This window comes from Polyodon spathula, chromosome 10, assembly GCF_017654505.1.
Source record: "Polyodon spathula isolate WHYD16114869_AA chromosome 10, ASM1765450v1, whole genome shotgun sequence".
NCBI lineage: Eukaryota > Metazoa > Chordata > Actinopteri > Acipenseriformes > Polyodontidae > Polyodon > Polyodon spathula.
In genome coordinates this window covers 502,957-527,113 of record NC_054543.1, presented here as the reverse complement: position 1 = coordinate 527,113, position 24,157 = coordinate 502,957, and the positions used below count along the sequence as shown (strand labels likewise).

Genomic DNA, 24,157 nt, shown 5'->3' with positions numbered 1-24,157 from the left:
TAACGAGCTTGGTACAGCATGTATTTCACCAACGATCACTCAGAACCCTGAATAATAAACCCTGAGCAGCAGAGTCCCTTCAGCGGATAAGCCACAAGCCCCTTTCACAGTCATTGTATTTATTGCCATTTAAATCAATATTCTGGTGTATTACAACTATATAATTGTAATAATAGATTTGACACGTTATCATGGTACTACAACCAACAGACCTTTAAAATAATTAAAGCAAGTGCCAATGACTTGGATCAAAGATCATTAAAAATCATTAAACAAACAACATCATAAAAAATACATCTTAAAGCTTCCTCTAATCTGGAGGGCAGTGGGGCGTTATTGCACTGACCTTTGATATTTTTTTTCTAAACTGCTAACAGCCCTGCCTCCTTCTCATCATGAACCACGGGGCTCAGCTTCCAAACTGCTAACAGCCCTGCCTCCCCTCACCATGAACCACGGGGCTCAGCATCCAAACTGCTAACAGCCCTGCCTCCCCTCACCATGAACCACGGGGCTCAGCATCCAAACTGCTAACAGCCCTGCCTCCCCTCATCATGAACCACGGGGCTCAGCTTCCAAACTGCTAACAGCCCTGCCTCCCCTCATCATGAACCACGGGGCTCAGCTTCCAAACTGCTAACAGCCCTGCGTCCTTCTCATCATGAACCACAGGGTTCAGCTTCTAAACTGCTAACAGCCCTGCCTCCCCTCACCATGAACCACGGGGCTCAGCATCCAAACTGCTAACAGCCCTGCCTCCCCCCTGCCTCCCCTCACCATGAACCACGGGGCTCAGCATCCAAACTGCTAACAGCCCTGCCTCCCCTCATCATGAACCACGGGGCTCATCATCCAAACTGCTAACAGCCCTGCCTCCCCTCACCATGAACCAACCACGGGGCTCAGCTAACTGCTAGCCCTGCCTCCCCTCACCATGAACCACGGGGCTCAGCTTCCAAACTGCTAACAGCCCTGCCTCCCCTCGTCATGAACCACGGGGCTCATGCTAACAGCCCTGCCTCCCCTCACCATGAACCACGGGGCTCAGCATCCAAACTGCTAACAGCCCTGCCTCCCCTCATCATGAACCACGGGGCTCAGCTTCCAAACTGCTAACAGCCCTGCCTCCCCTCGTCATGAACCACGGGGCTCAGCATCCAAACTGCTAACAGCCCTGCCTCCCCTCATCATGAACCACGGGGCTCAGCTTCCAAACTGCTAACAGCCCTGCCTCCCCTCATCATGAACCACGGGGCTCAGCTTCCAAACTGCTAACAGCCCTGCCTCCTCCTCGTCATGAACCACGGGGCTCAGCTTCCAAACTGCTAACAGCCCTGCCTCCCCTCACCATGAACCACGGGGCTCAGCATCCAAACTGCTAACAGCCCTGCCTCCCCTCATCATGAACCACGGGGCTCAGCTTCCAAACTGCTAACAGCCCTGCCTCCCCTCATCATGAACCACAGGGCTCAGCATCCAAACTGCTAACAGCCCTGCCTCCCCTCACCATGAACCACGGGGCTCAGCTTCCAAACTGCTAACAGCCCTGCCTCCCCTCACCATGAACCACGGGGCTCAGCATCCAAACTGCTAACAGCCCTGCCTCCCCTCACCATGAACCACGGGGCTCATCATACAAACTGCTAACAGCCCTGCCTCCCCTCACCATGAACCACGGGGCTCAGCATCCAAACTGCTAACAGCCCTGCCTCCCCTCATCATGAACCACGGGGCTCAGCTTCCAAACTGCTAACAGCCCTGCCTCCTCCTCGTCATGAACCACGGGGCTCAGCTTCCAAACTGCTAACAGCCCTGCCTCCCCTCATCATGAACCACGGGGCTCAGCTTCCAAACTGCTAACAGCCCTGCCTCCCCTCACCATGAACCACGGGGCTCAGCATCCAAACTGCTAACAGCCCTGCCTCCCCTCACCATGAACCACGGGGCTCATCATCCAAACTGCTAACAGCCCTGCCTCCCCTCACCATGAACCACGGGGCTCAGCATCCAAACTGCTAACAGCCCTGCCTCCCCTCACCATGAACCACGGGGCTCATCATCCAAACTGCTAACAGCCCTGCCTCCCCTCACCATGAACCACGGGGCTCAGCATCCAAACTGCTAACAGCCCTGCCTCCCCTCATCATGAACCACGGGGCTCAGCTTCCAAACTGCTAACAGCCCTGCCTCCCCTCACCATGAACCACGGGGCTCAGCATCCAAACTGCTAACAGCCCTGCCTCCCCTCACCATGAACCACGGGGCTCAGCTTCCAAACTGCTAACAGCCCTGCCTCCCCTCATCATGAACCACGGGGCTCAGCTTCCAAACTGCTAACAGCCCTGCCTCCCCTCATCATGAACCACGGGGCTCAGCTTCCAAACTGCTAACAGCCCTGCCTCCCCTCATCATGAGCCACGGGGCTCAGCTTCCAAACTGCTAACAGCCCTGCCTCCTCCTCGTCATGAACCACGGGGCTCAGCATCCAAACTGCTAACAGCCCTGCCTCCCCTCATCATGAACCATGGGGCTCAGCTTCCAAACTGCTAACAGCCCTGCCTCCCCTCATATGAATCTATTCCTTTTCAGTCTGAAAGCCAAGATAAGACTATTTGGCTCCAAGAGCTAATCCCATTATTTAATGAACTCTTCTTGCAAACAAGCCACCTCATCCAGATGAATATATTTTTTATATATGAATATTCCATCTCTACGTAAAAAGTGAAGAGCAAAGGGATTACAAAGATCACCCTGAACCGTCCACACTGTTAATTACACCACTCTGCATCAAAGAGCACTTTACCTCCTAAGCTTAACCCGGTATACAGTGTCAGAGACATTCCTCTCCTGCTAGAAGGCAGGGTAGCTCTACAGATTCCCATCACTCACCACTGCGAGCCAAAGACCCCGTAGAAGAGGCTGTCCTGCCAGCCCCCAGCACCGGCCTCTTGCACAAAGACACTGCGCAGGATGTTGAAGTGGAAGTCGTAGTCAGGGATGGAGCAGACCAGGCGCGCTTTAAGGAAGGACGTCCACTTCTTCTGCAGGGTCCACATCCCGCCCCAGTCCCCCTGCAGCACAAACAGGGAGCCAGCTCAGAACTGCTCTCAGAGACCCCTGTCTGGGTGACAGGGAGCCAGCTCTGAACTGCCCTCAGAGACCTCTGTCTGGCTGACAACTCCCCAGTAATGTTGTTGAAGCTGACACCCTGGGATCCTTCAAGAAGATGCTTGATGAGATTCTGGGATCAATAAGCTACTAGCAACCAAACAAGCAAGATGGGCCAAATGGCCTCCTCTCATTTGTAAACTCTCTTATTTTCTTATGCTCTAATAGTTGGGGTCGAGGGGGGTGTATTTCTTTAGATGGCAGATCATCTGTTTTCATATTGGGGTGACCTTGTTTCATATTGCTGGAGGGACCAGGCTAAGGCAGATCAGAGGAGATCAAGCTCCTTGCTCCTTTCTGCTGTAAGTCCAGGATCCACAGTGCTTGTGCACTCATATTCAAATGCTGCACTACCAGTTCAAAAATCTTTTAAAGGGGCTTGTTTACTGATTTATCTAGTCCATGGTTGAACTTTACACACACTTTTGATGTTTGTGCTCTTTCTAAACCAAGGTTTATTGCATATCAGTCCAGCAAGGACATAGTCTTCAATTGAGCAAGTAGCCTCTGACCTTCTTTAAAGAGAATAAACAGCAAGGCAGAGAGCACCAGGAATCATTAACCCCGCCCTGCCACACACACACACACCAGGAATCATTAACCCCGCCCTGCCACACACACACACACACACACACCAGGAATCATTAACCCCGCCCTGCCACACACACACACACCAGGAATCATTAACCCCGCCCTGCCACACACACACACACACACACACACACCACAACCCCTGCCACACACACACACACACACACACACACACACCAGGACATAAACATTACACACTGCCACACACACACACACACTGTGGTCTTAGTAATTAACCCCGCCCCCGCCCTGCACACACACACACACACACAGGAATCATTAACCCCGCCCTGCCACACACACACACACACAGGAATCATTAACCCCGCCCTGCCACACACACACACACACACAGGAATCATTAACCCCGCCCTGCCACACACACACACACACACACCAGGAATCATTAACCCCGCCCTGCACACACACACACACACACAAGGAATCATTAACCCCGCCCTGCCACACACACACACACAGGACATTAACCCCGCCCTGCCACACACACACACACACACACACACACACACACACACCAGGAATCATTAACCCCGCCCTGCCACACACACACACACACACCCCTTAGTAATCATTAACCCGGCCCTGCCACACACACCACAGCCACACACACACACACACACCAGGAATCATTAACCCCGCCCTGCCACACACACACACACACCAGGAATCATTAACCCCGCCCTGCCACACACACACACACACACCACAGGAATTTAACGGGAGCCCTGCCACACACACACACCTTAGTAACCAGGAACGAATGTTAACCCCGCCCATGCCACACCACACAGTAATCACACACCAGGAAAGAATAATTAACCCCCGCCTGTCACACACCAACACACCACACCAGGCCGCCCTGCCACACACACACACACACACACAGGAATCATTAACACCCGCCCCACACACACACACACACAGGAACATTAACCCCGCCCACCACACACACACACACACACACCAGGAATCATTAACCCCGCCCTGCCACACACACACACACACACACATCATTAACCCCGCCCCACACACACACACACACACCAGGAATCATTAACCCCGCCCTGCCACACACACACACACACACACACACACCAGGAATCATTAACCCCGCCCTGCCACACACACACACACACACACACACACACACCGCCCTGCCACACACACACACACACACACACACACAGGAATCATTAACCCCGCCCTGCCACACACACACACACACACACACACACACCAGGAATCATTAACCCCGCCCTGCCACACACACACACACACACACACACACACAGGAATCATTAACCCCCGCCCTGCCACACACACACACACACACCAGGAATCATTAACCCCCCGCCCTGCACACACACACACACACACACACCAGAATCATTAACCCCGCCCTGCCACACACACACACACACACACACACACACACACCAGGAATCATTAACCCCGCCCTGCCACACACACACACACACACACCAGGAATCATTAACCCCGCCCTGCCACACACACACACACACACACACACACCCGCCCTGCCACACACACACACACAGGAATCATTAACCCCACCCTGCCACACACACACACACACACACACACACACACACCAGGAATCATTAACCCCGCCCTGCCACACACACACACACACCAGGAATCATTAACCCCGCCCTGCCACACACACACACACACACACACCAGGAATCATTAACCCCGCCCTGCCACACACACACACACACACACCAGGAATCATTAACCCCGCCCTGCCACACACACACACACACCAGGAATCACACCCCGCCCTGCCACACACACACACACACACCAGGAATCATTAACCCCGCCCTGCCACACACACACACACACACACCAGGAATCATTAACCCCGCCCTGCCACACACACACACACACCAGGAATCATTAACCCCGCCCTGCCACACACACACACACACACACACACCAGGAATCATTACCCCGCCCTGCCACACACACACACACACCCAGGAATCATTAACCCCGCCCTGCACACACACACACACACACACACACCAGGAATCATTAACCCCGCCCTGCCACACACACACACACACACACCAGGAATCATTAACCCCGCCCTGCCACACACCAGGAATCATTAACCCCGCCCTGCCACACACCAGGAATCATTAACCCCGCCCTGCCAGACACACCAGGAATCATTAACCCCAACCTTAGTGTAGTTACCATGGCATCAAAAGCCTGCAAGTACCTCCAATATTTGTTTTCAAGTACACTTTTCTTGAGAAAGGCATAACAAACACACTGAAATGTTGGGAAGTTGGCTCAGGTGTTTGTAGTAGTACTGGTCGTCACAGGCAGACCAGATGGCATGTCTTTTAGCTCCTGTACAAAGTGCACCTGTAGCTCTGCACCTGACACCATGTGATCGCTTATTGATCAGGTTACTCTTTAACTAGGGGCTGAAGCAGAGAGACAGTATGCTTTGACATGCCAGCACTGGGTGGAGTTGTGCTCTTGAGACTCCAGCGTCCGTCCTGCTCCGAGACAGCCCTGCTCACTATACTTACTCTACACACTTGAGACTCCAGCGTCCGTCCTGCTCCGAGACAGCCCTGCTCACTATACTTACTCTACACACTTGAGACTCCAGCGTCCGTCCTGCTCCGAGACAGCCCTGCTCACTATACTTACTCTCACACTTGAGACTCCAGCGTCCGTCCTGCTCCGAGACAGCCCTGCTCACTATACTTACTCTGACACTTGAGACTCCAGCGTCCGTCCTGCTCCGAGACAGCCCTGCTCACTATACTTACTCTGCACACTTGAGACTCCAGCGTCCGTCCTGCTCCGAGACAGCCCTGCTCACTATACTTACTCTACACACTTGAGACTCCAGCGTCCGTCCTGCTCCGAGACAGCCCTGCTCACTATACTTACTCTACACACTTGAGACTCCAGCGTCCGTCCTGCTCCGAGACAGCCCTGCTCACTATACTTACTCTACACACTTGAGACTCCAGCGTCCGTCCTGCTCCGAGACAGCCCTGCTCACTATACTTACTCTACACACTTGAGACTCCAGCGTCCGTCCTGCTCCGAGACAGCCCTGCTCACTATACTTACTCTACACAGCGTCCGTCCTGCTCAGAGACAGCCCTGCTCACTATACTTACTCTGCACACTTGAGACTCCAGCGTCCGTCCTGCTCCGAGACAGCCCTGCTCACTATACTTACTCTGCACACACGAGCCACCCTGGCCACTTTGGACTGGCTGAAGTAGGAGCTTTCCTCATCGCTCTTCTCAGTGAAGAAGAAGTAGATCTTATCATCGTCTCCAATGGAGCTGTCAACACTCTCTCTCAACATCGCAGAGCCCACGAAGTTCGCCTCTAGACAACACAGAACCCAGAAACACAGTCCTTTAGCAAACACATCTTCCAGCAAGCGGGATCCTCATCCAGGCAGCCACTGGGAAAGAATTCTCAGTGTGCTGGATCTCAGAGAAGTGCAGCGGGCTAGTGCAGGGGTGGCCAAAACTGGACCTGGAGAGCCACAAACGCTGCAGCTTTTTTGGGTATCTTAAATCATCAATGGCTAAAGACCTGGAATTTTTTTTTTTTTTATGTTGACCAATTAAGACAATAATTGGTTCAATGAAGTAATCGAGAACTGGGGATGAAACGCAGAAGTATCTGCTGCTCTCCAGGAGCGGGGTTGGCCCCCCTGTGCTAATGCAATGCTAGCGACGCTCACCGTCCAGCCAGCGAGTAGGGGTTTCCTCGGTCTTCAGCATTGGCTGCGGGATGTTACGGCGGACGTCTGGCACACTGCGGAACTCGTACTGTGTCGCCGTGTACATCTCACCGTCTGTGGAGAGACGGCATTCACTGAGATCATGCAACACCCTCTTTCTGCTACAACACGGTCTTATAAAAAGCTGTGGTCCAATCTATAGGGAGATTCTCTCTGCTTTAAAATGGTTTAATAACTGGGAGGGGTAGAAGATTGTAAAATGGTTTAATAAAACCCAGGTGTGTAGTGGGAAGGGTAGAAGATTGTAAAATGGTTTAATAAAACCCGGGTGTGTAGTGGGAGCGGTAGAAGATTGTAAAATGGTCTAATAAAACCCAGGTGTGTAGTGGGATGGGTGTTAAAAAGCAGCCCCTAAGGGACTAGCTGAAAAGTGTGTCCACGAAGAGATCAAGACAGACAGACAGATAGATAGGAAAGTGTGGCCAGTCAGGTGGGGATATGCCATACCTACTAGGAGTCCGGTGTACCCTTTAGCCGGGTCGTAAGGGCACTTCTCTGACCCCTCCTCGAAGCCAGAGGACAGACGGAACTGCTCTGTGTCCTGAAAGAACGGGGTCTGTTTAGTCTTGAGAAGAATCCTTCCAACTCTCATATTCCATCAAGCTAAATGCATGATAAATGCACTCAGCAGTTACACTTAGCATTGTTTTTTGCATACAGTAGATGTCTGATAATGTGGGTGTATGTCGTGTAGAAATGAAAAATGTTGCATGACATTTTCATTTACATAAAATGCATAATACTGTCGGATTTCAAATGACATTCATTTTGATTTCATCACCTCACAAACGTATAACTGTTTGTGTTAAGTGGAAGGTACACACAAGACAGCACAAAAGCAGGCCTACAATATAAGCACAGAGCGGGTGGAAGGCATGGGTCCCACAGGTGTAGAGATGAGTCTCGTTGAACCTCTGCAGGAATCTGATGTGGTTAAAGCACTCTGTCTGTAACAAATGAGAGAAGCAGGGGATTAGACAGTCTTACTGGAGAGCTGTGTGTTGGATTCGCTAAGCACAGTTCTATCACAATTATTTAACATCTGCCTTGAAACAGGGCTGTTTTGTCAAAATGGCCAAAGGACTAAAGATCCACAAAATCCTGGATTCAAATCCAAGATCAGAGGCTGAATTAAAAGTGCAACGCCTACAGTGGCAAGCCACTTGGTTTCAGATGAACTTGCATCTTAGCTGAGCTACTCAGCCAAGAATTCATTTTAAAAAGAACACAAATTACAAGCAAAGGAAAAAGGCATGAGAACCGAGCCAGCCTGCAGGGGAAAGGGAATATAAGAGCACCAGCTTTAAACTGAGCCTATTAAACACTGAAAGCACAAGAAAAGCAGCAACCAAGAATTTCCTGAGCCCACTTCATCACACACTTTGTCAAGCTGAAAGCATTATTTTTTTTTTTTTTTATCTCACAGAAACTTCCTGACTGAAGTACGCACACAGAGAGACCAGTTTGGAACCGATGTTTAAAAGCAGGGTTTGTCGACATGTAGTTCATTTCTAAAGGTGGTCTTGCTGATACAGTAAAACTGTCAGGACAGAAAGATGCAACTAAAACATATTACAGTAGAGGATGAAATGTCTACATAGCCGTGTGATCAAGCCCTGGTTAATACAGCAGGTTAATAAAACTCAATGAACTGTTAACATGAAATAGCAACCTTATTATTCCTGCCTTTGGCGTGACAGTCTTTCTTTTTATCAGCTGGTGCTTCCCAATGAATCTGCAAATTAAAAAACAATGAAGAGAAACAAAGGAAGAATTAAGAAACAATCATTTGCAGTAAGTAATCTTTTGAGTTTGCTGCACGAATGAGTGATGTTAAATCAAGGTCCTGCATACGAAGTGGGCATTAATGACACTTCAGATCCCTTGGCACTATTCTGAAGAGGAGAAGAGGTTGTCTTATAAAAGACTTTGCAGTACTCCAAGTTTTAAAACCGTGGGTAATGTGGACTGCTTGATTCTACAGCAGAGAGTCTGGAAATACCTTTCCCATTCCTTCCACCAGAACCTCTCCTGATGCCCTGTCTAACTGTGTTTACTGCGGTTATACCACAGCCCTGTTCTATCACAATGTACTCACAGTCCTGCTGGAGCTATCTGCAATGTTGCTGGTATTGAGAGCAAACAAAGCCCCCCTCGCTCCAACATACAGGGTCCCAGTCTCGTCTTCCAGTAACAGCGTGCTGTAGTTCAGGGCAGAGCTGCTGAACCGCTGGGCCCCCAGCAACCCTGCAAAACACACACAGACAGGGAGAAGAACTGAACCACTGCACACAGTAATCCTGCAAAACACACCCAGACAGGCAGAAAAACTGAACCACTGCACCCAGCAACCCTGCAAAACACACCCAGACAGGGAGAAGAACTGAACCACTGCACCCAGCAACCCTGCAAAACACACCCAGACAGGGAGAAGAACTGAACCACTGCACCCAGCAACCCTGCAAAACACACCCAGACAGGGAGAAGAACTGAACCACTGCACCCAGCAACCCTGCAAAACACGCCCAGACAGGGAGAAAAACTGAACCACTGCACCCAGCAACCCTGCAAAACACACCCAGACAGGGAGAAGAACTGAACCACTGCACCCAGCAACCCTGCAAAACACACCCAGACAGGGAGGTGAACAGGACACAGCGAGATCGCTGAAGCAAAAACCTTTTTGGGGTAGGCTCCCCATCCCATTTCGATACGAGGTGCATATATGTGTGTGTACATGCATGCATGCAGAGGCAGGGCTGGGGAGCTAGAGGACGACTATGTGAGTTTGAACACCTTTGTAGTCTTTGTCTGACCCTCTCAGGTTATAAAAGTGACCCATCAGGCTGAAGCTGATGAACATCATGGTTTAACACCGTTGCTAAATCTTAAGCTGAGGGAACACAAAGCCACTTTTTCAGGAATAGGATCTTGAAACCTGGTTACAGGAGAGCAGGAGACCTAGGCAACTTTGCTGTACCAAAACCCAAGTCTCCCCTGGTGTGCCGTGCAGTGAGCTGAAACCTAGTTTCCTGAAACCAAGTTCCAAGACACAAAGTGACTCTGTGCTTCACAGTTTAAAAGTCAAAATGCAGACACAGGCTTGCAGGTGCTGAATGGAAATGCAGTGAAATTCACAGATGAATTCATGTGGCAGAAGCAAGAAACGCATTGGATATAATTAACTGTCACACCATTTTTACAAATAATCAATTTAGCCAATTGATTTGCCTCAGTTCCCTTCTGCCACGTGCAGAATTTATTATGCACCTCATCCTGCATCAAGGGACACTCCTATCACAGATAGCACCTCACAACAATCCAAAACAGGCTGAGCACAGTGGAGGGGAGGGTTTGCATTCTGAACCCAAAGAACCGGTTCAAAGTCACAGGAAAGCAATGAAGATTGAAGGGATGTCAAAAAGACACTGTGTTCTGGGACAAAGATAACCCCGAGGCCCAGTATCCCTTGAAAAGAGATCAATCTGGCACTGTGGTCTGGGATTGGGATGAAGATAAACCCGGGCTTCAGTATCCCTTGAAGAGAGATCAAACTGGCACTGTGGTCTGGGATTGGGATGAAGATAAACCTGGGCTCCAGTACCCCTTGAAGAGAGATCAATCCGGCACCACAGTCTGGGATTGGGATGAACCTGAGCTCCAGTATCCCTTGAAGAGAGATCAATCCGGCACTGTGGTCTGGGATTGGGATGAAGATAACCCCGAGGCCCAGTATCCCTTGAAGAGAGATCAATCCGGCACTGTGGTCTGGGATTGGGATGAAGATGAACCCGAGGCCCAGTATCCCTTGAAGAGAGATCAATCAGACATGTGGTCTGGGATTGGGATGAAGATGATGAACCTGGGCTCCAGTATCCCTTGAAGAGAGATCAATCTGGCATCGCAGTCTGGGATTGGGATGAGGATGAACCCGGGCTCCAGTATCCCTTGAAGAGATATCAACGTTGCAACAAAACACACAACCTGAAGGGCATGGCCTGAAAACCTTTATATTTTTATATTGATAAATGGCTCTTCCAAACTGCCAGGAGCCAGTTTAGTGGGATCGTCAAGACAATAGGTTGTATGAAAGGGGAAGGGCTTTTATTACTCCAGTGCCTCTTACACATTGGAAACAAAGGTACACAAAGATAATCATCCAGGCACCGAGCCAAATCTATTTATTGCACTACCTCCCACCTACATACAGATACTTTGGACACACCCACAGCACGATGGAAATGATAGATGATTTCCAACTTGGATAAAAAACAAAGGTATCTTTTTGTATGTGCACAAAAGGTTTAAATGATTTGGAAATTATTTATTTCAGGGTGTTCCAGACAAAAGCCCTTCTTCAGCTGTGAAGAAAGAAAAGTAAAACACAGATCATATATGAATCAGTGGTGGCTCGTCATAAGAGGCTATGGAGGCTAGGTCTACGTGTACTTTTGTAAAAGTAATAAAAAGGTTACCTTACGTCATGCTTCCCAAGGTATACTGTATTGCTACTGGCTAACATGCAGCCTCAAAATGGGTGGGATTCTGGGTCTTCAACCTGCAATCACCCTCTGTCTGTCTGTCAAGTTTTCATTTATTCGTATTGGCTACATGATGCAATTTTGAGGCTAGCCTCTACCACTTATAATTAGATTTAATCTTGACGTATCTGTTGCCAGGCAGGTTATGGGTCACGTGTGGTTACTCACTTAAGTTTCGATTTCCATACAGCACATTGCAGACTTTTTTTTTTTTTTTTTTTTTTTTTTTTAATTCATACGCCATTTGCCTCGCTTTCAATCGAGGAAGAAATAAAAATAAAAAATAAAAATAAGTCATCCAAGCCTAAATGGAAAAAATGACACGGTTGACTGAAAGTATTCGCTGTTTGGTTTTTCAATCCGGCTCTTCGTCTTCCCTGTTGATTTCTGTGGGCTACAGTGATTAAAAAAATCTTCCATGGACTGTAAAAACATTTATTCTACAAATGACATCATTCAAGAGTCAATCAAGTAAGCCCACACTGTTTTTGTTATATTCTGTTGCTTGCCTTGTATGTTGCTTATTCTGCATACCTGTATTACATTTCTTATTAAAATTACTAAGTACCTTTGGAAACATGCAACATTTTATTGTGTAATATATAACAGCACAGACAGGAGAAATAATCTGTGTAAAACAATGAAAAGCATGTTTTTTCTTGACTAGGCAGTCTGAGAGAAGCTTAGTACTGATGGAGGGCTCAGTTTTGTATAATGAGATTCTTTCAATACTGCAGAGCTGTGTACAGGTCTAGCGATGACAGCTCCACTCCAGGACTGCAGAGCTGTGTACAATGACGGCTCCACTCTTGTTATAGAGTTCATCAGGAAGTTTTGTAGCTGCCTCCCACATGTCTTACACAATCATGCAGGATTCTGTTAGTGGATGTAGGCAGGCAAGGAGCACTGCTCATAAATGCTTAGCTTTTCCTCCTTCCTCTGCAGGAGTCTCAACATTGCAAAATTCACATTGACATCTGCACATTCTATTTATTTTGTTGGTATATTGCTCCAAGCCAAGGACTGAAACTCATGAATACTGATGAGTCATCATCACACTTCCGCCTAGACCAGGGGTGAGTCACTCTCCAGCACTTGGATGGCATGGTCTTCTATCCTCCAAAAAGAACAAATCCAAGCTGCTTCGTGCAGGTTCATTGTTAAATCTCTTCAGGATCTCCACCAGTGAACACGGGAACTCATTTTTATAAATGTAGTTTTGCCAGCATTTTACCCTGGAGCTACTAAACAATTTTCATTTGTAGGATGCTTTTATGAGCACCTTTAAGAATTGATACAAGCTTAGTCCTTTTAACGGAACACCTTGATGGGGATAATCATCACAACAAATAATGCTCAGGGTGTGCAATGCAATGCAGCTATTCTTTTGAAGGTTAAATCTATACAGTGCTGTTCCCTTCTGATTTCACTATGGGACTTACACTTTAGTGGGGATAATGACTGCTGCCCGCTCTGCAGAGTAACATTTGGGAAAGCAGGTTGGTTCGGATTTGTCCACTGGCCTGCATTTCCCCCCAGGAGGCACTGTAAAATTCCTGGGATGAAGTCAGAGCCCTGCCCACTGATGGGATCGGCTCATCAGCACGTAGAGATCACTGCCGATTCCTGGGAGTCAGAGCCCTGCCCACTGATGGGATCGGCTCATCAGCACGTAGAGATCACTGCCGATTCCTGGGAGTCAGAGCCCTGCCCACTGATGGGATCGGCTCATCAGCACGTAGAGATCACTGCCGATTCCTGGGAGTCAGAGCCCTGCAGATGGGGGTGGGCTCATCAGCACGTAGAGATCACCGATGGGAGTCAGAGCCCTGATTCCTGCCCTGCACACTGATGGGATCGGCTCATCAGCACGTAGGATTCCTGGGAGTCAGAGCCCTGCCCACTGATGGGATCGGCTCATCAGCACGTAGAGATCACTGCCGATTCCTGGGAGTCAGAGCCCTGCAGAGGGGATCATCAGCACGTAGAGATCACTGCCGATTCCTGGGAGTCAGAGCCCTGCCCACTGATGGGATCGGCTCATCAGCACGTAGAGATCACTGCTGATTCCTGGGAGTCAGAGCCCTGCCCACTGATGGGATCGGCTCATCAGCACGTAGAGATCACTGCCGATTCCTGGGAGTCAGAGCCCTGCACACGGATGGGATCGGCTCATCAGCACGTAGAGATCACTGCTGATTCCTGGGAGTCAGAGCCCTGCACACGGAGGGGGGTGGGCTCATCAGCACGTAGAGATCACTGCTGATTCCTGGGAGTCAGAGCCCTGCCCACTGATGGGATCGGCTCATCAGCACGTAGAGATCACTGCTGATTCCTGGGAGTCAGAGCCCTGCACACGGAGGGGGGTCGGCTCATCAGCACGTAGAGATCACTGCTGATTCCTGGGAGTCAGAGCCCTGCCCACGGAGGGGATCGGCTCATCAGCACGTAGAGATCACTGCTGATTCCTGGGATGAAGTCAGAGCCCTGCCCACTGATGGGATCGGCTCATCAGCACGTAGAGATCACTGCTGATTCCTGGGATGAATAAGACAGGCCTGATGTCTCTCTCAGCTCTCTTCCCACAGGCAATGATGTTCTCATTTTTTCTGGTCACTTGAAATTACATTGAGTGATTTTTTGGACATTGCTAAATATATGGGGTCAGATTTATCAAAGTTATCCACCATTTGCTTTTTTCCTAATAGGGAAACCAAAACAAAATGTTAAAAAACTAGTAACCAACAACCGAGCCTGACTTTGAATCCTGAAATGAATCTTTAAAACCAGTTTGCCCCTGCACCAACAGTATTGATCTATTGATCAGTTTTGAAATGTTCCAGTGCAGCTAACCATAAAATGTTAAAATGCAGCTAACCAAACAAACACTCTCAAAGGACAGTGAATCAGCTATATGTTGCTTTCTGACCTTAAAGTCACTTGTGTAATGTGTAGTGGCAGGAGCGAGAACACTCAGGTAAGTGTGTCGGGGAGCAGGCTGTGTTCGTATTAGCTTTAATAAATGTGTTTTCTCAACTGAGCGGAGCCGAGTGCAATACTGAACAAAACTTTCAGCAATGCCTGTTAATATATGCAGGCCCACCACATTCAAATTATACTGTAGGAATCAACGCCTTGCTCTTAGTGACCTTGTTTCAGCCGTACCATTCCCTGTGTGTAGAAACCCTGCAGTTATATCAAAGTGGGCTCTTCATTTCAAGGACATGGCTGCATATGCACACAGCAAATGAGAAACCAAAGGGGAAGCCAGGATATTTATTAAATTGATAACACGTGTGTGTGTAAATGATGTGAGAGTGCCTGTGTGTGTGTGGAGAGCGTGTGTGTGAGTGTGTGTCATGTGTTCCCCCCCAAGAGCGGAGTTACTGACAGTTGACTGGAGAATATGATGTGCTTTAACTAAAACACATGTGATCTTAGCAAGCCTCTAAATAGGTCAAGGACTATTTTCCACAAAAAAAAAAACAAACACATCTGAGTGGAAGAATCTCATCTGAAAGCTAGTTCAAACCAAGGGCTTCCAGTTGTTTGTCTAAGTGCCCAGTGAATTGGAAACACAAGACTCAAGATCAGTGAAAAACCAGTTACTTTAATCTCTATGCAAATTAACTGTAACAAAATGCATTCTCATGCAGTCTCTTTCAACCTCTCGTTCCAAGAACTAGTTAAGGAACATCCCATTCTCATCTCAGACGGGACATTTAAGGGAAGCGTTTCTAGGGATACTTTGCAAGGTGACTGTGTGCGGATAAAATTTCATTGCTAGTGAACATATAAATGCACAAGCAACTGTAATATTGAAATAGAGACTTATAAATGCAACACCCATACAAGCTATTCTGCGTTTCAGTTAGCTGGGAAACAAAGAAAAAGAGACCACGCATGTGTCTACAATCGAGATCAGAAAAACCTACATACAAACAAAACATGTCTAAATCTGTACCTGAAGCAATAAGTAAGCATTTCTTATACTGGGATCAGAGAGAGAGGGAGAGAGACAGCGACAGAGAGCGAGAGCGAGACAGCGAGAGAGAGAGCGGAGGCTTTAGATATTGTTTTTCCTTGAACTGCCTCCCACTGATAAGCTTCACATCTGCTGTATGAACTCCTCACTTGGGACCTACATAGATTGCAATCTCAAATGATTGCCACCCAAGCAATCTTGGGAACTGCCCCGAGTCAGCTATCTAGTTGTGGCTGACGGATGTCCTCCAGCTCACACAAGAATAGCAATTCCTACAAGCATCAGCAAGAGGTGCTTTGAACAGAGAAGGCCTGTCCCCATGCTGTGAGAGTGGACACTACCTACTGTACAGCAAGAGGGCCTGTCATCATGATGTGTGAGTGGACAATACCTACTGTACAGCAAGAGTCCCTGTCCCCATGCTGTGAGAGTGGACACTACCTACTGTACAGCAAGAGGGCCTGTCATCATGATGTGTGAGTGGACAATACCTACTGTACAGCAAGAGTCCCTGTCCCCATGCTGTGAGAGTGGACACTACCTACTGTACAGCAAGAGGGCCTGTCATCATGATGTGTGAGTGGACACTATCTACTGTACAGCAAGAGTCCCTGTCCCCATGCTGTGAGAGTGGACACTACTGTACAGCAAGAGGCCTGTCCTCAAATGTGTGAGTAGACAATACCTACTGTACAGCATGTAAGCTCAGGCACATCACGACAAAAGAGAATTCAAATTTCCTAACATGGAGTCAAGAATAGCACAAACCACAACTATATGCAAATCTAATGTATACGACCAGGAGCTGTATGAACAGCGTTGTGCCACTGTACATCAGGCAGGAACAATGTAAATGTGGGCAGCTGTCACATTCGTTTTGGTCAAATCTTTCCTCTAGGGAAGCTCAGGTGAGGTTCTCAGCCGTGAGCGTGCGTGCATGTGTGTGTGCGTGCGCATGTGTCTGTGTATGTGTGTATAAATGTGTGTGTCTGTATGTGCGTTGCGCGTGTGTACGTGCGTATGCATGTGTGCACGCGTGTGTCTGTATGTGCATATGCATGTGTGTATCTGTCTGTGTATGTGCGTATGCATGTCTGTGTATGCGCGCGTGTGTACTTAAATCGGCCAGTAAATTTAAAACACTTGCTGAGGCAACTTTGGGTTATTTTGCTCATTACTCACTACTCTGGGCTTCATATCCGGCATGATCGGCCTTCAGCTGTCATGCATAACATTGCCTCGATATGCCAAAGTATTTCAGGGATGTTCCTTGTTATAGCGACCAGATTCTTCAGTATGGGTAGCAACTAACAGCAGACGACTAAACGTGCATTTCGAACTCAGAGACATGGGAAAGAATAACCCTCTGATAGTAATAATGGTTCTCATTAACCAAAATACAGTGAAGTGTACTCAGGGTCTGTGCAGCCTCCCGCGGGGGCTCCGCTGGGGCTCCCGCTGGGGCGCGGAGACACTTCTATTTGCTGAATTCCTCTGCACCGCTTCATTGCATTGCTCACAAATACACAGCAGTCAATTCACTTGGGTGCTTTTTTTTCACCTTGACCCAAAAAGTAACTCAACATTATCCATAAGAATGTTTTGGTGTTTTGTTAATGTAAATGTAAAATGATTAATAAACCAGTGATATTTATTTTGTAAAGCTGCAAACAATGCCAAGGGTTTCATCATCCTTCTGGGCATTTCACTAAACCCTTGATCAAATAAACATGATTTAAAAAAATAACTTTTCAGTTGCCTAATAAATAAAACTAAGAAGCACACCACTGCATGACAAGCTTAAGCAATGATGTTGTTTTTAAGCTTGATGCCAGCATAGATAAAAGGGGTTTTGTGTGAAGGCCTTCTCTGTGCCATGCACTACTCAGTCTCTAAGCAATGTGCTAATGGAAAGCACTAACGAGGAGCCAGCATACCTCCAGAGAATGAACAAGGCCCTGGGTGTCTCTTACCATGGCAGAGTATCGTGGTCCTGGGAGTAACATCCACATCCACCGCTGAATTGAAAGGGTAACCCGCGGATCCCAGGAGAAAGGTGCAGAGGAGCAGGGGCACAGCTGAGGAGCTCATCTTCATTCTCCCAGACCGTGAGAAAGCTCCACAGTGCGCTGCTGCAGAGGAAGGGTTCCAGGCACTTGTCTTATGAGGGCACTGCCAGCATGAACGCATCTTCCTGGAGGGGAAAGCTGCACAGCAAAAATAACCATTAGCTTCATCTCCGTAATGAATGAGCCTTCAGTCTTGGAATTTAAAGGGACAGTGTGTACCTATTCTCAGTGGGGAGGAAACAGGACAGGTGAGTGATGCACTCTAGCATCAGGTGCTGTACTGAACCAGTGTTTCATCCTTCTGAGCTCTGGTAAAGGGAGGAATTACGCAGCTTATTAATTGTTAAAAGGCAGTAGCAGGGGTGGCCAGCTGCCTCAGTGCAATGCCAGATTTCAGCCCCCGTTCCTGCACTTAGAAAATCATGAACCTTGGCGATGACATTTTTATATCAAATACTGTAGAATTTGCAAAATGCGTTGCTTAAATTCTTGTTAAAATACTGCCAAATTATTTTCTCTTTCTATTTTTTGTTTCTAAAAGAGCAACATACAGCGTTAGAGGGCTGGGCTGATTCATCTCATTGGGTTACAGATATTTCCAGCGATAAAAAATGTTCTGCATTCCTTTTCAGGCAGCTAATATTACTGTAAGAATGAAGAATTCATATCTAAGCCACTTTTTCAAATTTCAAATGTACATTCTAATATTTCAGAGGAAGTTCGAGAATGGTCAAGGGTGGGTTGCCACACAGAATTAGTTTTCTCCCCAAACTTGTTTCAACAACAAAATCTTGTGAAGTGTGTGCATGACCACAAATATTATACTGAGAGCACAGAGCATTAAATACTACACTGAAATATCCTAAAAGAACCTCAAAGTCAAAGCGTCACTGATATAAAACTATAGTGTTTAGTCTTCACTGTGCTCGGGTGTCAATCTGCCTGCAAATGCTTGTGATGACCGTGTCTTTAAAACAAAGTGACCGTGTCTTTAAAACGAAGTGACCGTGTCTTTTTGCTTGTAGGAAGAAAAAACAGTTTGCAAGCAATTCCAAGTAACAGTCTAATAAGGATCCAGGATAAAATGAATTGCCTCCATGCATTTTAAATCAGATAGAGAAAGCTGACAGAATGAGTGACAGCAATAGATGATACCGCTCACATGTAAATTTAATTGATCTATTACAATATTCATGAAAATCAGAGATGAGCCAAGAGTAGAGGGGATATTTCACCAAACCCCATGGCATTGGCTCCAGATAAAATCAATCCCTTTTTCAGATCCTGCGGCTCCAGCTGTACTGATCACTGCCCAGCAGACATGAGAATCTTCCTCATCTTGTTTGATTTGATTGTGTAACAGCGGACATGCAATCCCGACTCAAGCCTACTTCTTCAAGGCCTCAGCTGTCACTGTGCTTCCAGCGTGCCGCGTCTTTGCAAACCTGTGTCAGTTAAAAGCCTTCGAATAACAATTATTAAAGAGCCAGCGCACCAGCAAGCCGCATTGCTACAATTTTTTTATGCCATCGCCATAGCAACAGCCTCACAACTGCTGCTGTTGGTGTAGCTAGCTCGCCTGTGTATCGTTTACTTCAGAGTACTACTGATATTCTTATTTACCGGCATGTGTGTCTGGAATAAACATACATTTGTAGATTTTTTGTTTGTGTGAATTATGTTTATGTTAATTTCAAAGACAATACAATACATGCATTATATACATGTGCATATAAGTTTAAACAGAATGCATAAAGAAAAAAATCAACATTAATATGACATCCAGTTCAATTCATATTGGTTCTTTAAATAATTTTAAAAGGCATCAACTTATCTTGCTAACTGACATTTATGAATAACTCATGTTACCATCTTCATATTTACACTATATTTATATTAACTCTGTACTGTTATGAACTGTCATGTGTTCAAGCAGATACTTTTCAATTGAAGAGAGAATGGACAGGGCACTCGTTCATAACCCATTACAAATCTTTGACATATGAGAACAGAGCTTGATATGGGAGCTCTTTAAACCGCATTGTTTACTCATATTATCATAATTATTTACACAATATTTTATTCTAAAAGTCAGTGTGAATGTCAGTGCCACTGCTTTGGTAAAACCTGGTGAAGTTTTGTTTGTTTTAATGAATATCTTTGAACTGCTTCTGTTGTGTGGGCTGTGTTACAGTTCATCTACATTCCAAAGGCTTGCCTCTCTAATGATAGGATCAGTGCGGGTGCAGTAACAAAGAACTGAGGTATAGTGGGGGTGCACAACAAAGAACCAAAGCAGAGTGCGGGTGCACAACAAAGAACCAAAGCAGAGTGCGGGTGCACAACAAAGAACCAAAGCAGAGTGCGGGTGCACAACAAAGAACCAAAGCAGAGTGCGGGTGCACAACAAAGAACCAAAGCAGAGTGCGGGTGCACAACAAAGAACCAAAGCAGAGTGCGGGTGCACAACAAAGAACCAAAGCAGAGTGGGGGTGCACAACAAAGAACCAAAGCAGAGTGGGGGTGCACAACAAAGAACCGAAGTAGAGTGGGGGTGCATAACAAAGAACCAAGGTAGAGTGGGGGTGCACAACAAAGAACCAAGGTATAGTGGGGGTGCACAACAAAGAACCAAGGTAGAGTGGGGGTGCACAACAAAGAACCAAAGTAGAGTGGGGGTGCATAACAAAGAACCAAAGTAGAGTGGGGGTGCATAACAAAGAACCAAGGTATAGTGGGGGTGCACAACAAAGAACCGGAGTAGAGTGGGTGTGCGTAACAAAGAACCGAGATAGAGTGGGGGTGCACAACAAAGAACCGAGGTATAGTGGGGGTGCACAACAAAGAACCAAAGTAGAGTGGGGGTGCATAACAAAGAACCGAAGTAGAGTGGGGGTGTAACAAAGAAGCGAGATAGGGTGGGTGTGCAGTAACAAAGAAGCGAGATTGGCACATATAAGTACAGGGCAGTGTATTGTGTTACACTAAACTCTACTCTATATTGAACTATATATGTTTACATGGGAACACTTTACAATGCTATATAGAGTAGAGTTTCAAAAGCACTCTGCCATCACCAGCAGATGAAAAGCTTTTGCACGGCTGTATGCTTTTTAAAAGCCACAGTTTTACACAGACCAGCTGCAAATCTCTGTAACACTAATAAAGGGAACATACACTTCTACAGGCATTCCCTTTAACAGTGTCCCCTGAACCTCCCATTTCAATGAGGGCTTAGTTTACAGTGGCACACAAACACAGCAGCTTGTTCTAGCAAGTCAACTGGGACTTAATACAAGGGTTTATCAGAATGACAATAGAGGAATTTACACTATGCATGTGCGTGTGTCTGTGGCAAACATTGAATTAACGTAAGCTGCTACTTAAAATCACTATAAACATTTAAACTATTAGAAACACATAATGTATGTTTGAGTTTCGGTTTTGTGTTTGGAAAATCAAGACTAAATAGAGACAATGGGATTACATGACGATATTTTTGGTTTCTGGGTAAAACCCACAGCTTCATTTACCCTGAACAAGGAGAGCTGGTTATTTAAAATGAAGAGTGACAGAACAAAGAGACTCACAATGCGGCTGTATTGCAGTCTCTTGCATAAGAAATCGTAAGTGCTTCAATAGAGAGAGGAAGTGTGCAGTAACCTTCCTGCACACAAGGTGCTGGTTAGAACCTGCAATAGAGAGAGGAAGTGTGCAGTACCCTTCCTGCACACAAGGTGCAGGTTAGAACCTGCAATAGAGAGAAGAAGTGTGCAGTACCCTTCCTGCACACAAGGTGCAGGTTAGAACCTGCAATAGAGAGAGGAAGTGTGCAGTACCCTTCCTGCACACAAGGTGCTGGTTAGAACCTGCAATAGAGAGAGGAAGTGTGCAGTACCCTTCCTGCACACAAGGTGCTGGTTAGAACCTGCAATAGAGAGAGGAAGTGTGCAGTACCCTTCCTGCACACAAGGTGCTGGTTAGAACCTGCAATAGAGAGAGGAAGTGTGCAGTACCCTTCCTGCACACAAGGTGCTGGTTAGAACCTGCAATAGAGAGAGGAAGTGTGCAGTACCCTTCCTGCACACAAGGTGCTGGTTAGAACCTGCAATAGAGAGAGGAAGTGACAGCTTTGACTGGAGGTCCCCAGATTCCAAAGTGGGTGACTGACATGGAACGACATGCATACTGTACTGTAGCTCATGCACCTATAACCCGAGCTCTATCTGGTGAAGGATTCGTCACCAATAGCTTAAGAATAACTCCCATCTGGTTTACATAGTAGGAGGCGCAGCCCGTCTATTGAATCAACACAGGTTTGCATCCCGCACTTAATGAACATTATGTTGCAATGAAACACATTGCCACAAGTCAGCACACAGGACCGCAAGTCGTTTATAAAATGGGTAATCGACACCGCACTGAGATATCCATTATTCGCATATGCATACAGTTTATAAATACACACATACACACAAACAACTACACGAACACAAGCTGCGCGAAAAGACTTTCTGTATTGGTTGCATCCATACGGTCTAATATAAACAGTGTATATGGAGATATAACTTATTACAAATCTCACACAGCTCAGTCATGAATGTAGCTGCTATTATCAGAGCGTTATCTGTGCATTACCAGTATGATTTATACCCCGGGGCAGAGCTGGGGAACAGTCAGCACCAGAATGTTTCTGTTTTGTTTTTAACAACATGAAACGAAGACCGCGGTACCTTACCTTTTTCTGTTAAAGCAGAAATGTCCGTCAGCAAAATGTTTTAAATCCATTACACCAGGACAAGACTTTAATACGCAATCGCGTAGATCCCATGTATTCAATGTGCCTCCAACCAAAGCACTGTGTTCTTCTCGCTGAGCGGCGTCTTCCTGCCTGTCCGCATTATCTCGAGACACGCCCCCTCATTAATATTAACAAGCTGAATGACCATTATTAATTACATGGCTAGTTTGATTTGCTGTCTGTAAACTGTACACTTTCAACCCTTTTATTAAATATCGTTATTTTATGATAATTAGACTACCTATTCCAGCAAAACAAAATAGCGCGAATGAGAAAGTATTAAACCGGCACTAAATGAAATATTCTGTAAATGTTGATATGAGTTATACATGTGCCATGGAAGATACGTGATGGTTCCCGCTGTATCTATCGTGTTATTATGTTTATGGATATGATTCATATACAGGGTAACTGCAGGGCACTGCACACGGGTGTGTTCTGAAAATATCATTCAAAACAACAGGCTTTTCGCTGAAGTCTTTCAAACTCAAAGTAGAGGATTTCAGCAATTGACAAACGCAAACGTTTACAGGCTCACCTGTTTACATGCAGCCAGTGTTAAAACAGTCAATAATAATAAAAAAAAAGCATATCAATGTTTTGCCTTTCTAGTTGCATGCTTGTTGACCACCATAAACCGGTATGCGGTACAGAGTTCAATGACACGGAGTTTTACAGTCGTGAAACATGACCTTTAAACAACGACTAAATATGTACACAGTTCTTAGTTTTACACTGGCATGTGATATTCTTTTGAAATTCACCCACCAGTACATATTGTGTTCGTTAATCTGGTTTTCGTATTGACAGTCAACACAAATAAGTTGAAATGCCGCCAGAAGACTCGTTGATTGGGGTGCAGTACGGCAGCTATGACGTAAACCTGCTTTCAGTCTGCGCGTCAGTGTGTGGGCTGTTTTGCGCAAGCGGTTATATTTGTGTTTACTCTACGGAGTAAATAATACAGTAACTATATAATAAAGACTGCAATTTTTTTTTTTTTTTTTTTTTAAAGATTGTAGTTACCATAGCGGTTGATATTTTTCCAAGTTACATTAAAAACACATAGTTTGTTACAATATGTAAATAAATACATGAAATAAAATAACAAAATACATTCCATAAACGTAATTTTAAAAAAGCAATACTACACACACACAGACA

The 24,157-nt window shown here is 46.5% G+C and overlaps 1 pseudogene; it reads right to left on the bottom strand.

Annotated features, from left to right (window-relative positions):
* Positions 1–23,083, bottom strand: part of LOC121321691 — a 28,829-nt pseudogene extending 5,746 nt beyond the window's left edge.
* Positions 23,084–24,157: the final 1,074 nt, after the last annotated feature.